Genomic DNA, 16,594 nt, shown 5'->3' with positions numbered 1-16,594 from the left:
GGCTTTGTTTCCACAGTCTTTAATACATTGTTAAATTAAAACATCAATTACAGTATGTCTACTTTAATCCTGCAGACCCCACAGAACAAACCACATTTGAGCTGTTTCATTTATCCAATATAACATCAACAGGCAATATATTATATGATGTTATCACAAAAAAAAAAAAAGGCAAGTAGAGCCAGCACCAGCGTATCAAGACAAAGATGGCTCAGATCAAAGAAGCATTTGATTGCTTCTTGACAGAAATATGCAAATATTGTATTGAGATCTTTCATCCTTATTGCTCCCATCTGTCATTGGTGCAGCAAAGCTGGTGTAATATGATAATTGCTCTAGTGCCAAGAGGGCTTATTCCTCCCTTCACAAGTACTCAAATGCACTGACAAGTTGTCAGTGACTCAGCCCGACGAGAGTGAGCATGGAAGGTTAGCATGAATTAGCTCTCCAGTGCTAAGCTACTGTGACGCTGCAAAAAAGGATGACATAATTAGCTGCATTCTCCTCAGATAAGGCAAGTTTGCCTCAGGCCACTCAATCAAGACCAGCTTATGATATGACTGGCATAGATAACCTTGTTAATCTTCTATGACTGGATAAGCACTCAGTGATGCAAGGCTAAGGTTGAAAACTAAGAGTTGAGCTTTTAATGGCCAAATCTAATGGCAATCCATCCAACCATTGTGGAGATATTTCAGTCTGGACTAAAGTGGTGGACTGACCAACATAGTTAAACAAGACATTATCATAAAAATGTATTATGCCATATGTCAATGAAAAAAAAAAAAAAAAAAAACATGGGTCACACAGCACACTGACTGCACAAATGCAACTGGTCATTTTCCAGAGAAACTATGCCACTATCTTTGTTACATTCTGCCTTTGTTTTCATTGTCAACAAAGTAATACAATTATGATGTGTAATGTGGGTTGTTTTTTTTTTAAGTTAAATCCCGCACATGGGCATGTTGACACACATGAACACACACAAAATGTATACATACAGTTTATAAACTCTGCTACACGGTTGAAGCTTATGATGAAGCTTGTTTTACCGACTGTCGGGCATTCTGCTGATGAACCTCATATAAACTGTACTTTGATTGGCAGGCACAGAAAAGCCATGACAAAGAATAAAAGCCTACACAGCCTTAAATGACACTGCCAGAGAACAAAACGAGAGAGGATGAGAAATCTTACAGAAGTTGTATGGGGCAAACAAACTCTTTTTGTAGTTACAGTTCAAACGCATGGCCCTAATATAGAGATTTATTAATACACCACATTAAGTACATGTTTATGTCCCCTGAGCTTTAGCCCTACACATTGCTCATTTGTTTTCTGGAGCTTGCATCTGAACCTGGCAGTTTCCCTGTCTGTCTATTTATCTCTACTATCCTCAGTTTCCCCCCTCTCCTGTTTTTCCTCTCTCAGTTATATCTTTTATGAGTCCCTTGCAGGTCTGTACTGTGGAGAACCCCAGTAATTACTCCAGAACAGCTCATATCGAAAGGCATGGTAGGCTTATTTATATTTCAAACACAGGGCATATCAAAGTGCTCCACAAATGCAAAGAAGAATTAAAAAAATCAAAATACACTAAGAGAAGACAGAGAGATAAATTTGCATAAAAAGAATAAATAAAAAATAAAAGCATAAGGTAAACATTATAAAAATAAAGCCTGGAAAAGACTGGATTTAAAAGTATTTACAGACTGGGAAAGTCTCATTTTTTGCTCAAACTGTGTGTAGCAATCATGCAAATCACACCATACCAGCATATATGCAATGTGCATACATGCATGCAGCGGCACATACTGTATGTGCATAGAGTCTCGCATACACACAAATAAACAAACACTTACCAAGCTTACTATCGCCAGCTTTCATTAGGAAAAAAAGGAACTTGGTTCGAATCAGATATGAGACAAATAATCTTTCTCAGCTGCTGCGCAAACTAATCAAAAGCTCAAAGATCCACGCCAGACAAAGCGTATGCCACAGTTATGTGGCATCTAGTACATTATTTCTTGGTTTAACACCAAAAAGCAGCGTGCCAGCTCAGTCATCATGTCCGGCAATTAGCGAAGGAAACCAAACTCTCTCTGTTTTCTTTTGTAGCCTGGTTCCTCGAGTCTTTTCTGTACCATTAATTGGTGCCACACTGTGTTATTTCTCCTGTGGTGAATGCTTTTTTAAATATACAATTAGCGACAAAAAAATCAGCAATTATATTGCTATTATGCATCATGGCTTACCCCAGTATGCACTGTATGTCGCCGTTAAGTAATAATGTGTGACATTTCACATAAATACACTCCTGTTTTACCATTTGCTAATACTGACGGTTACACACAATATGTCGTAGGTATTCTAAACAACAATGAACAGGTGTGTCTTCCTCCTGCAGTCAGGAAGTGATTAAATCTCTTTTCATTTGTAAGGCAGTGAAAGCCACCTTGGAGGAGCAGAAACTGCTGCCTGCAACTCAAACTTCAACAGAAAATGCAAGGAAAAAGAGACAAATTAAGTGCTTGGTAAACAGTAAAAAGAAAAGGAATCATCCATTGGCTTGTACAGATGAGAGCACTTAGACATGATAAAGTAGCTGAGGAGTGAAACACTTGGTTTTTGGATTACAGATCAGCTGTGTACTTCTCGTTATATTGGACCAGTCCCATAACTAAACTGCAGATTCTTAGATCTCCAGTGAAAGCGAATATATGGTCTAGTTCTTAGTTATTCAGTCTTTTCTCTATACAAAATTAATTTTGACTGAGTATAGCTTGTGGCTATTAGCTGTAATAGATATAAAGTAACACTGTAACTAAAGAGTTATTGCATTATATAATGTTTTAATATTGTGTAGTATCACAATATCTGGTGACATGGTCAAACACACACACACACACACACACACACACAAGCAAACACACGTGCCCAACGTGAAAACGAGAGATGAAGACGGAGAATGGCTATTTCTGTGGGCACTGGAGAGCAATAGGAGGACCCTATAGGTGTTTAAAAGCATTTTACCAATCACCGGGGGATGATGAGGTCAAGCCCCGATTAATCTGCGCAAAGACCAGAATTCTTCTAGTTTATGTGAAGGCCAGGGGTTGTGTGTGTTTGTGTGTATGTGTGTGTTTAAAAGTTAAATATTGGATTAAATGTTTTCTGCTTTTGTAAGTACGTGATTGAAATTGTACTCATACAGGTACGCCGGGAAGGATTTTGGTAATTGCATATAAAGTACAGATCAAATTTATGTTATACTTAAAAAAATAATCCTGGAATGAAAACATAACTTCTGTTCTTTCTCAGTTCATGCACATTCTTCAGTTACACTTCATTACTTCCTGAGAAACCTACATCTTACTGGTGTACTATGATAAGTCTATAAACATAACACTGGTTCATTCTCTCAATATGCAGGTATACTTATTGAACTTGACACAACAGAATACCTTCTGCAATACTCTTCAAACAGATAAAAACAGCAGAATACAATAGACAAATACGCAAATACAAATACACACACAGTCATGGTATATTGTAAGCCTTTACCACCCAACTTTGGCAATTCAGAGAAAAGATTTAGTTCATCTTGACTAAGATCTTTCTGAGAGTGTGTGAAACTGTTTGCTTTTACGCTTTGATTCTTCAGCTAACTACTGTAATAAACTGTAAAAATTGAAATAAAATGTTAGAAGCTGAAAATTTGCAATTTATCAGTCAGACAAGTTCTCCACCTGCACTGCACAGGGAACACAGATGACATTATTATGCAGCGTTCACAGACAGTATCTAAGTGAAGCATTAATTTCAACACAACTTGCGTGCATGTGTGTGTGTATGTGCCAGTGTGTGTGAAAGAGAGAGGGAGAGATGATTACCGAGGCACTGTAAGTACATTTAACAAGTAAATTGAACACAGAGGTGGGCCTCCTCTCTGCTTGTTCTTATGTCCTCTAATTTCATTTTTTCACTTGGTTCTCCTACGGAGGCTCCGTCTGGCTGGGAAGCCACCTCGCTTCTAATAAAGAACAATTTTCTCACGCTATTAGGAAACTGGCTGGAGATGAGGTGGGCAGCAGTCGCAAAAAACAGGGAAGTGAGTGTGGTGATGTTTTTTAAAGAAAGATGAATAGGTGTTGGTGTTTCTAAGGCTGTAGCTTTGTCATTAGTGTAAAGACATGAGAGCGGTATGGACCTTTTCACCTAACTCTTGGCAAGAAAACGAGTAAGCTTGCTTCACAAAACGTCAAAATATTATTTTAATAAACTTCACTCTCATGCAGCTGTTTATTTTGTATTCTGTTTCCTAATAATTCAATTATTTACTTCATAAATATAAAATGTATCCTCAGTCACTAAAAGCAGCTGCATATACGTTTACATGAATTAGGTTAATTTCCACATTAAGACAGAGCATTCTATCTTTATTAGTTGACAGTAGTACACAAATGAACTCCTATGTTCTAAAGTAAACAGAGCCTCTTTAAACACTTCATAATGAATTGTCAGGTGACGTGAACAGACATCTTGCACAATCAGATTTACACATCTGGTCTGAAACCCTAAACAGATCTATATTCTCTCACACCAAAAAGAACTTGATTGTTAGATTTCTTGACATCTGCAAACAACTGCAGCTCCTAGCGACCTTCAAGCCACCCTGACCTCCCATATCTCTAGCATAACCTGAATTACTAGAGGTACACCTGCAACAGAGCTACCATCCCGTCCTGCACACTCTCTGCTGTGGACCTGACAGGGACCTTTTCACTCTGCTGGGTTTTCCAGGTCTCTGCTTCCACCGTTATGATTGAGCAGTTGACGGCTTGACCTCTCGTCGCCGAGGCACACCGTTTGACTGCAGCTATTTTCTCACCTTTATGTTTAGCGATGGGCCTGTGCCTGCCACAGACGGGGGGCTAGTTGCTGAGGCTATCACTCATAGCAGAGAGGAGGAAAGGATTAAGGCCACTGAGAAAGAACAGGAGAGAAAGGGGTCTGCATCTTAATGCAGGCCTGAGTGTGGAACAGCCTAGTTATGAGGTCGGCTCAGTGGAGAGGCTGGGTGGGTTGGTGGGTGACTACTGGTGGAAGTGGGTGGCAGGATTAGGATGCAGAAGATTCTGAGAAAAAATTAGGATAAGTAAGGTAGAAGAACGAAATGAAGAATTTATGCACAGTAAAAAAAAAAGAATAACATATTCAGTGCAAAGAACACCAGTTATTTTAACAGTGCTAGTACTGTAAACATTACATAGTTACATGTTATTTAATTCAACCATTGATGTATTGATGACTTAATGCGATTTTCAATGTTTAAACGTTGAAGCACAAGTGATAAGAGCGAAAGAGAGATGGGGTACAACACGCATCAAAGGTGCACAGTCAGATTCAAACCAAGGATGTTGTGGTGCCATGGTATGCGCTGTAACCATTTGGCTATTGGGGCACCTCAGGAATCTGTTTTTTTGTTGTTTTTTTATGTCTGATAAGCTGCAAAACAGGTTGGAGTTCCTCCAATCTTCCAGCCAAGGAAAGCTAAGGCAGTACAAACAAACATGTTTCACCACTGACAGAAATGTGCCTGAATACATGAGTTTGGCTTTTTTTAAAAAGTCTCTCTTCAACATTTGGCTGAGGGGACTTGGAAATCATTTCACTCAGACAGAGAAAAACAGTCACAATTCACAGCTTTATACAGACACACACAAAGCAGCACTTGCCCTCACACACACAGACATACAGTATATACACGTAGACACAGAAACAGAATCCCAACATGAATCCATTGTAACAGCATTTCAGACTCAACTGGCTTCCTTCAGTCGTTTTTCCATTTGTTGGGTCTGGGTGTGTGTTTCCATACAGTTATTACAGTGCCAAGAAGAGACTCAATTGAGGTGTAGATGCCTCCTTTCCAGTGATTGACTTAACACTAGAAATTCCTCAAAACTAAGCTATCAAATAAAAAAAATCAAGACACATTTGCACACGTTTGCACAGCTATCCTTATCCTATAGGACATTGCACTGACTTCCATTGATTGTGGACAGCCTAACCCTAACCTTATCCAGGACCTCAGAAATGACGTTTTGCCTCATTAGGACCAGGCTTTGGTTCCCGTGACGACTACTGGTCCTGACAAAGTCGGTGTTTATACTGGAAAAGGTCCCAAAGAGGTAACAAAAATGTGTACACACAAAGACACAGACAAACACGCACACGCACACGCACACGCACACGCACACACACACACACACACACACACACACACACACACACACACACAAAACATGCTTTTGGCATTGAAATGAAATGAAACCCTGAATCATTTTAATTTCTCCCAAGCATACCGTTGTTGACCTAAGGTGGCTGTTTTTGCATAACCTTATATGGTCCATAGCAAAGCTTTGAAAAGTGCATAATTATCTTTGGGCTGATGCACAGTTTAAGCTTTGCAGAATGGAGAATGCAGAGAGCCAGCTTTTGAAGATTTTTCAGTGACAGATTGTTTTTGCACTGTTAATGAGTGTTTCCCAGTGTCCACCAACCATAGTAGCACGTCATGGTGTGTGCAGAATTACAACAGCCTCAGTGGTAAAGCTCCCCCTTGCCAGGCTGAACCTCTGCCAACCCTAGTATCCTAGCACAGCACAGCTAGCATGACTATTAGCTGCAGGGCAGGTGAAAAGATGGTTTGGCACCCATTCCTAAGCCTGCAGCCTCCGGGGAAGTGAAACGTAAGGTTTAATTAGAGTGGATGGTCTTGGGTTTTGGACAAGTAGAGGAGGCTTTAAATGATGTCAAAAGTGTCTTACTTCATGTCAGTGATACCCACACTACACTGCTTTGATTTCAGGGGGAAAAGTGGGAGGTAGAGAGAGAGGGAGGGGAGCATAACCTCCCCCCGAGTGTTAGTTTTAAAGTAAAAATAGAATTAGCAAGGTTCATGACGAATGAAATTTGAAGGTCCAACAGGTAAACAAAGAGAAAGAAGTGCAGCACTGATACTGACATAATCATTTTCTAAAATTACATTGTTTTGTGACAGTGTCATATTCAGTAATCAGCAGATGGGTGTGATTTGTGCCAGGGCATAATTTATACGACAAACATGGCTTTCATTCAGCTCCATTATGTTTCATGGAAATCACTGCAGTTTCCTAAACAAATTACTGATGGTGACTTTGAGCATTTTCTTAGCATAATCCAGTTTACTGACAGCATTCTTGTTGATTCTCTTGCATCTGAACTATCTGATAATAAGGAAAGTTTCCTTGTTGTCCAATATCCCACAGGCATTTCTAAAAGTGACAATAACTCGAGGGCAAACAAATTCACAATGTCACTTCAGTTTTGACATTGTTTATACCTGCCAACTGCTATGGAAGGTAAATAAATAGATGTGATGTCTTTTTGTGTGCTCTCAAATCACAACAGGTACACACAGTTCATCCAAAACCACCTCTAACAATATTGTGAATTGATCTGAAGCTGTGTTCAGTCTCTAAAAAGCTTTATTGAGAACAAATACAGAAGGACACAGTGATATGAAATATTTGGTTCCTTCTAGAGGCACAATTTCCTACTGGGGGGGAATGACGACATCTTATCTGTCTAATGACGGCATTCAAATTTAGACTTCTACTTTATCTTTTTTTTGCAGCTGTAAAGTGTGTTGATACATGATCATAATTCCTTTTATTTTTTCATCCTTGAACTTCAGCGACATCCACTTTTTGTCTTTAACTTTTCCTTTTAGACATCAACACTATATCTCATATTTACTGCAGTAACATTAAAGCGCCCACTTAAATATTTATCATTACTGAGCCCACACACTCCAAATAGTCACAACACCCTGGCAAACTTTCTGTGGAAATACAAGTGAGAAAAGATTTTTTCCCATTTCCCCATATTGCCTTCATCCCGCCATTGATGCAATATGGTGTAATCTAGCCCCCTGACTGAGCAGTGGAATAGACACCTCCGACTCTGCAGATATTTAATACAGGACTGCTCTATACATTATAAATGGACCTTTGCAATATCATCCTTCTAAAACGAAACCACTCCGCAAACAGAAAATAGAAATGACCTGCCCTTGAAATACCGCCGGGGTTTGGAAGTTCTATTCTGGTGCCTTTTCTTTTTGCTCATCCAATATGTGACATGAAATACAGGCATTAATAACAGACTTAAAGAAGCTGATCACCGTGTTCTGAGTTTCAAGAGATCATAATGTCCGGTAGGCAACAACTACTCAAAAAGAAGTGTAGAACTGCGACAAACGAACCAAAGAAAATAGACACAATCAAACTGAAACTAGATGATGCATATGAGAGGTAAGTACAAAGCTCACAGTATTTAATCAAATAATATCCAACATGGCTGTGGGCTGGTGTGCTTCTTTGGGAGTCTGCATGTGCATGTTCATGTGCATGCGTGTGCATTTGTGACAGAGACAAGCAGGGAGGGCAGAGTGCTGCTGAGAGTGATGAGATGCGATAAGACAGAGTTTGAGTGAGTGCATACTAGTAGGAGAGAGAAATGGGTAGAGTGTGTGACAGTGGATAAGAGAGCTTTTTTTTTTGGAGTTGAAGCAAATTGAGGCCACTAACGCAGCAGTTAGGCTGCTTTTCAGGTCACGCAAAAAGCTCTGCTAAAAGGGTAGCTAGACCTAAATCCATTGTTAATTTGATAGAATGAAAGACACTGCAACCTGCTAAAGGATCCAAGCATGTTGTAGTACATCAAGTGACTACAACTTGTCTGATTTCATCCGTACAGCAGGGCAGCACTGGAGTTAATATGATTAAACTGTTGGGAAAAATACTATTGATTTATCTTGACCGTTATCCCTGGCTGAGCACAGCTGGATCTGGATCAGTTAATGATAAAGCCTCCTTTGAAGTGCCAAACAGAGATAGTCACATACTTCTCATTCAGTTTACAGTTTGTCACAGTGTTCGGTCAACATTTTTGCAGAAAACATCTTCTTTATCCTCACCATTTTGAGCTGGCCCCTTTCAACCATGACTGCTGACTGGACAGAGATGGCTGGGTAATTCATTTGAGTTTGTGGAGTAATTGTCCTTGTATATATGGGACGGGGACTCTGAGCTAAACCGTCTTCTCTGGAAGTACGCTAAATGTTAGCCAGCCATTTGTCATTTTTTTTTAATCACTTGAAAGACCCTCGAATTTATCGTTATTTACAGAAAACGAATCTTTCACTAAAGATAATGCTTTTCATTCACCATGAAACAGATGCTAGTTCTGGTTGTCTCATTTCTCAGCGTAACAAACAGATTGATGAAAGACCTACTCGATTCATGACTGTGAAAAATGCCTGGGCTGGAGAGTTTTTTGCCCAATAAAATGACGCCTACTGATGTTTAACAGTGAACACAGACAAGCGTAACAAGTCTCCCAGCTTGCTCAGGGCCACCTGACATTGTGGTGGAGAGCGAGCTCCTATGTCTCAAACCTTATAGACATCACTTTGCTAGGCAATGTTTAGCGTGCTGTATAGCTTCAAAGTGCATTAAACTTTGAGGACGGCCTCTTATTATAAAATTTAGGGGGAAAAAAATCACGAAACTACTGTGTTTAATGTGTCTGTAAAAACTAACTATACAGTAAATAGTAAACTCTAGACATCATATCACAATGCTAGTGCTTTTTTACTATTTTTTTTTTTTTATAGTGGTACAGTGGCTGTTAAACTCATATTTACTCATACTTCCTCCTCCTGTCTTTCATCCACATACACATGCGGCGAGCTAATCCCGTGGTCTGTGATTTACGTGTCACCGACCCGACTTGACAAGCCACGAACGCCACCGGCCAGTACCACGCAAGACTCCAGATCTCCCAGTACGCGTCTCTTTAACCTGCCAAAAAAAAACCAAAAAACGATATTGCCGAAGGAAAACTGTGGAGGACGAGCTGCATCATTTCAAACGCACATCACCACATCACACGGACAGATCGCCCGCCGCTGTTTTCTCCCCACCGCACAGACACCGGCAAACCGACGTCCTATGAGAGCGCCCGTGTAAGGTTCAAAATCTAGCTTATAGCCCGTATGTCCTTTAAACCCGCAAAGGCGCAGCGTACATACCGACTCCAAAAAACAGCGTCTAAGCCCGCATGAGTCACCTTCCCACCCACTTTGATGTTCAGTCCCGTCTAACAGATTTGACTTCATCTCTAAAACAGACATACATTTAGTGGTCGATACGTGGTTGCTAGTGACACACACATCAACCAGTAATTCAACAGTTTTGGTCTCCGCGGAGCCCGTTCTCTTTAAAATTTTTATTATTATTTTTTTTTATAATTAGTATTTTTTTTTTACCTTCGCTTGAGCACGCCTCTTGAAAATTGGAGGAGAAGACGACTTGGAGGATTTATCCGTGTTTTGTCCGTAACTTCCCGAGCAGGGCATCTGTTTCTGAAGACGTGTTGATAGAAGAAGAAGAAGAAGAAGAAGAAGAAGAAGAAGAAGAAGAAGAAGAAGAAGAAGAAGAAGAAGACACTAGCAAGCGTCACTGTGACGAGCAGCAGCGGCGGCGGCGGCGTTTTCAGTTGAGAACCGGTATTTGTCCTTTGATGCCTTATTTGTCCGGTGAGTTCGTGTGTCTCTGGCGGAGGGGAGAGCAAAAGCCCCGGTCCACGGCGGTCTCCATTACCGAGCTCGATGTTTACCTCTACCTTTAGAGACGACGGGCGGATACATTAACGAACGGACAGAAGGACGTACGGAGAGGCGGACGGATGGGTAGGTAGGTAGGTAGGTAGGTAGGTAGGTAGAGAGGAGGACTGCCTCTGTTCGTCAGGCTGTCAGGCGAGCCGGGATAGACACTGAGACACTGCTGCAACCCACCAACAAACTCCAGAGAGAGAGAGGGAGGGAGAGGGAGAGAGAGAGAGAGAGAGAGAGATGGCAAAGCACAAGTGAAAGGCCTCAGGGTATTTAGGGTACCAGTCATTCATTGTTAGATGTTTGTGTTCACTTGTACTCAGACTGTACATAGGCTACATACTGCAAAGCTAAACATCTTGCAAACTGTGTTGCTGTGTTTTAGAAACTTGGACGTTTTTTTGTCCCCTGTACCTGGCACCCACTACCTTCCGTTCCCTTCTATCTGATACGAAAATCAGTCAGCGAATGCTTGAAACCCGCTTGAGTTTTGTAATCCATCACAGCGAAACACCAAGTCTGTATTAAAGGGTTAATCCAGCAGTTTAGTGTTGCACCTCCATAAAACTTGGGGGCTCAGATTTAAAAAAAGAACATTCACAGTCGAAGGAACAGAGGCTAAGACAATCTTTTAGTCTCTAGAATGCGTCAATCTTTGAAAACACGGGATCCCACATTTCCCGAAATGCAACCAATAACGTCATCTCGTAGCCTCCTTGCCTGGTAAATGACCACAGCTGTGTCCGAGGTCAGTCCATGGTTCACTCATTCACTACAACCTGTATAACAGACACTCAGTGGTTAACTGTGTAGTGATCATTAATTGTCACTACGTGACGATTGTAGAGTTTTTTAGGGCACTCTATGGTCGATAAATGTTCACACTCAGCATTTGGACATTCAATTGATATGGCGGACAGTAAATTTTGTGTTTTACATATAGTGAATAGGGAGGGATTTCAGACATTGTCCACGTTCTGTTATAAATTTTTGGTCTCCAGGCTTAAGATGAGATAACCCTGATGACATCATCAGGGTTATTTTCCTCAGACTTTTAAAAGCTCTCTCCAGAGCCACGGTAGACATTATACATTTGTCTTCACAGGCTGAGCGGTGTTCCTCGTGACAAGTAAACTGACCGTTATTGTTAAAAATCATCAGGCTTCCCCTTTAAAATTGGCCACAGTTCGCGTTATCATTGTGAATCTGCACGTAAAATGCATTACCACATACGGTAATGAGAAATTAATGGAAACCACTGGCTGCCTGAAATTGTACAAAAATGCCTGAAAATATGTAAAAATTCACATGCATTCAAAGTGTTCAGCAAAAAAGAAGCATGAGTTATGAGTAATTTATCTCTGACAAAGAGAAGAGTGTATACAAAAATTTTGTTTCATATTTTAGCTCAATTATGACATCATGGGTATTACTTTGGCATCCTTGAGCTTATTTCCTGTAAAGACAATAAGACATATGTGGAATGAACTCAACCGTGAGAGAGAAAAAAAAATATGTATCGAGCCCAGTTTTTTTCCCACAAGATGTGTTGATTGTTGTCTCACATTAAGGGAAACAGGAAACCATAATTAATACAAAATAACACTGCAGATCTGCCCATCTGTTCTTATCAGACTGCTCTTTCTGTGCAGGAAATATAATTCATTTTGTCACCCTCTGCCTTAGCACTATATGGAGTCTGCATGTCATGTCAGTGAAGCTCAGACTAAGGTGAACTGAAAGAGAGTAAAAGACGGAGAGATATGAAATGGATTCAGGACCACGGACAGCTCACGGTGTATCCTATCTAGGCCAAACACTTTGCTCTTGTTTTTGGCACCACCTCTTTTATCATGTCTCCGTCAATCTAAAAAGACTAAAGATATACTGATATTAGTATCATACTTTTTCATACTTTAACTACTTATCATACTTTAACAAAATCATTACATGCAAAAACTACTGCGACAGAAACACACTTGAAACATACACCATTGTCTATGGACTGACAAAGACAGGAAGGCATATGAAGTGTGGTGGGACATCAAACAACATTTAGTCAAGCTGATGCAGCGGGAGGGCCACAGGGTTTTTGCTTTATTATAGGCCGTCACATTTGATTGTTCTAGTCACCAGGAGGTGAAGGCCATGGAGAAAATACAAGTATTTCTTTAAAGGTCGACATTTACCTCGATGTACCGAAAAGCAGAAGAGCTCTTTCTCCCACTCACAGTGGAAGTGAGACTACCCCCGTTCATAATTCTCATTAGCACTGCAACTACAAAATACTTTCTGCGAACCTTTTAGAATTTTTATTTTTTGGGAACAGTTTTAAAATGATCTCAGACTAAATAAGCCTAACTCAGCTCTGCAGTAAAATAATCAGGATTGGGTTAGAAGGCCACTAGTGCAGATGAACGGTGTGGATCTATTCCAAAACATTGCGTGCTCTCTCTCTCTCTCTCTCTCTCTCTCTCTCTCTCTCTCTCTCTCGCTCTCTCTCAATCAAATTCTTCAAACAGTTACCATTTTCTCTCCAAAGCAGGGCAGAGTTGTTGCTCATTGATCACTCTTCCATCAGACCCCCTATGGCAAAATATTTGAGCTGAACTGTTAATAAAGTGAGTCCTCTGCTACTGTTCCCCTAACACCCTCTCCAGGAGAGTGGTAAAGATCTGCACACTGAGTAGAAGGTGCAAGAAATGATCAGCTCTGTCACTTAGCATTTCACATTTATTTTTCATGCATCTCTGTTGTCTTAAAGATTGCAGAGGAAAGGCCCTAAAGGAGACAGTCTGATGGTAAAATCCCTAAATGCACGGCAGGCACCTGAGCAAGTATTCTGATCATGTCTGGTGCAACATGAATCCTGCAAATAAGTCAAACTCGTGCATTTGAATCAAAGCGGCTCTCTACTGCTCTTTCCCTTTTTGAGCATGTCTTTCAGCATCTGTGCTGTGTGAGAAGGGAATATGAGAGGATTACCTGCTTAATTAGAAGGGGAGGTGAGTTCTGTGTGTGTGTGTGTGTGTGTGTGTGTGTGTGTGAGTGTGTGTGTGTGCGTGCGCATTCACGCATTTGAGTGTGAGGATTTTTTGTGCACAGCACACGAGATAGAGGGTGTAATCACAAGTAATCAAACACCTTAATAGACATCTATTCCAGCTTTCCCACAGCACTTGCTTTACAAGATAGTGAGTAATTGTGGTGCCTACTACACCATATAACCACATATATTTAAAAACATGGATTTACATTTTAGCTAATTCAGCTTAACTGCCACAAGAGCCTTGGATTCATTTATATTCCAAATCAGTACCAGAGGTAATATGCATGTGTTTGCAATTCATTAATGGACTGAAATGAAGGACAGAATGACTGTAGCACAGCAGTAAGTCATGTGATGGACCAGCTGATAAACAGATGGTCTCTCTCTCTCTATCTCTCACACTCTCTCTCTCTCTAACGCATACACACACACACACACACATACACACACACACACACACACACACACACACACACACACACACACACACACACACACACACACACACAGCCAAGGCCTCTTAGCTAACTGCTACTTCTTAAGAGAAGAACATAAAGTTTCACACAACCAGGCAAAAATCCGGAGGTTGCCAGTGAAAACTGCCTGTTAGAATTAATGGGGGCATTTCACAGAAAGGAAGGGACCTTTCACTATGTTCCATGAACACTCGTATGAACACACTGTGGCCTGGACTAATTAAGGAAATTGTGCTGTTTATGCATAATGTCTGCACCTGCTCATCAAAGTCCCTGACAACACTGATTAGCTGCATGCAGTGCAAGAACAGGTTTGGCAGCTCATTAAACATAGAAACAAAAGTTGAAGGGCAGTGGTTATTTTATGCTACAAATCAAAGCTTTGTGTCACTCTGTATTGTGCTTTGACTCCTGAGGAAAAACCGAAAGGGCTCCATAAATTATACCACATTTTTCCTTAATAAGTTTACAGTCCATTCAGTTTTTGGTGTATCTGTTGGACACTGGGTGTCAAAGAAGAAGAGGTACAGATGTCTTGAAGTGTCTTGTTTTGTCCAACCAACAGAAATATCCCCAAAGAAATTCAGTTTACTATCACAAGAGAGTATGACAAAAGAAAATATTCACATTTGAGAAGCTGGAACTAGGGAATATTTGCCATTTTTGATGAAGATATTATCGACTAATGCGTTATCAAAATAGCTGCTGATTAATTATCTGTCGATGAAGTAATTGATTATTTGAAAGAGCTTTTCAGCTCTAAACAGAATAAGTTTATTTTATAGTAATTTTGTCTATTTTTACGAGTATTTCGTATTAAATGTGTTATATGTATAAGTTTTCTCTGAAGCCGAACGTGGTTTCTTGTTTGTGATGGTCGCTCGCCAAGAGCTTCAGCCATCGTTGCGTTTACAAGACAAGAGGTTAGAATACGCCCTCTAAACAGCGCTACTTCTTCAGGGCAGCCTGGACGCTACAGTAACTCACTGTCAGCTGGGGCTAGGTGGTTACAAAGCTAACTTCAGTAGAAGAAAAGAAGTGATGGAAATAGAAGCAAAACAAGTTTGAGGCTGAACTTGCAATGTTTCTTCTAGACTGATAGGTAAAAAGCTGCTAATTTAACGTTGGCTATGTAGCAATAGCAAAACCTTACATACAGCTCCTTTAAATCATAAAATGTCTTTATTCTTCATATAAATAGACCAAAACATGGGTAGCAGCTGTCAGACGCTATTGAATACGGCTCCTAAAAATCACCAACTAAAGAATTAGATATAAATAAATAAATCAGTTCAGTACAACACATGTATTGTAGCAGTTTCTTAAGATTTGTCAGTTTGTCTTTTTGTTGGCTGTTGAAAAACATGACAAATTCCATGTACCTGTTGATACCTGATATAAATTGATTACTGCAGCTGTTCAGTATCAGATTGTTTTCCCCTGGAATATAATCACTTAAATTAAGCAAAACATTTACAAAGGCTCTATTTTATTGAATATTTTCCTTAGTCTTAAGCTAAAACTATGTTTTAGTCTTAATTAAGTGAAGTATATATATACACAAAGAGTACAAACGCAATCCTGGGTATTTCCTGCCTATCACTATGGACCTCATACCCAGAATAGACTTATTTGCCAACTTTCAAAAGTGCAGCACTAGAGGTGATAATCAAACAAATGAGCAGAGAGAAATTTTTAGAACTCCATTTCTAAATTTGCCCTATCTGCAAGCACACTGATAATGTTATGACGAAGTACTTTCGAGCACCTATCCCTACCAAACACCTGTCCTCCTGTCAAATCACTCATTTCAATGCTGATGCTGCTGAATGCTTAATAAAAGTCGAAAGAGAGTGCTGCCAATTAACAGGTCAAACACACCCTTGTACACACGTGCAAACACACATGCACACACACACATGCACACACACACACACACACACACACTGATGTACCTGTCCGCCTCTCCAAATGTTACCATCTGAATAGGCTCTCAACTGGTGTCAGTTGCAAGGCTTTTTGCTCGGTGGGTAATTGGATTTCAAATTTAGAGCTTCCTGCACTGTGGAGGGGATATGGTCAAGTAATCAACACACGCTCAGCAGGTGCGAATGAAACCACCTGTTTATTTTTCTGTTTTTTTTTTTTTGTTTTACGGGAGGACACCAGTGGTAATGGTATGGAATGCAACACTAATTATTATTATTATGCAAGTGTGCATTCATTGTAGAGTGTTTGTTTTGTTGCCTTGTGCAGTTTGTTGATTTATTGTAAACCAATCAGTTCAATTATACCATCTTTATTCTACAATGACTCCACATGGGACAGTGCAAAGTGCATAAT

General features: G+C 40.2%; 1 protein-coding gene across 1 annotated transcript in view; it reads right to left on the bottom strand.

Moving 5' to 3' along the window:
• dlgap4b (discs, large (Drosophila) homolog-associated protein 4b) overlaps nt 1-10,479 on the bottom strand; it is a 106,152-nt gene extending 95,673 nt beyond the window's left edge. Inside the window, exon 1 of the mRNA XM_040159720.1 lies at nt 10,382-10,479. The gene's annotated coding sequence lies outside the window, so the exon portion shown is untranslated. The remainder of the gene's footprint in view (nt 1-10,381) is intronic.
• Between the last annotated feature and the right edge of the window lie 6,115 nt (nt 10,480-16,594).

This window comes from Xiphias gladius, chromosome 21, assembly GCF_016859285.1.
Source record: "Xiphias gladius isolate SHS-SW01 ecotype Sanya breed wild chromosome 21, ASM1685928v1, whole genome shotgun sequence".
Lineage (NCBI taxonomy): Eukaryota > Metazoa > Chordata > Actinopteri > Istiophoriformes > Xiphiidae > Xiphias > Xiphias gladius.
The sequence above is the reverse complement of the archived record's forward strand: the minus strand, read 5'-3'. Positions and strand labels throughout refer to the sequence as shown.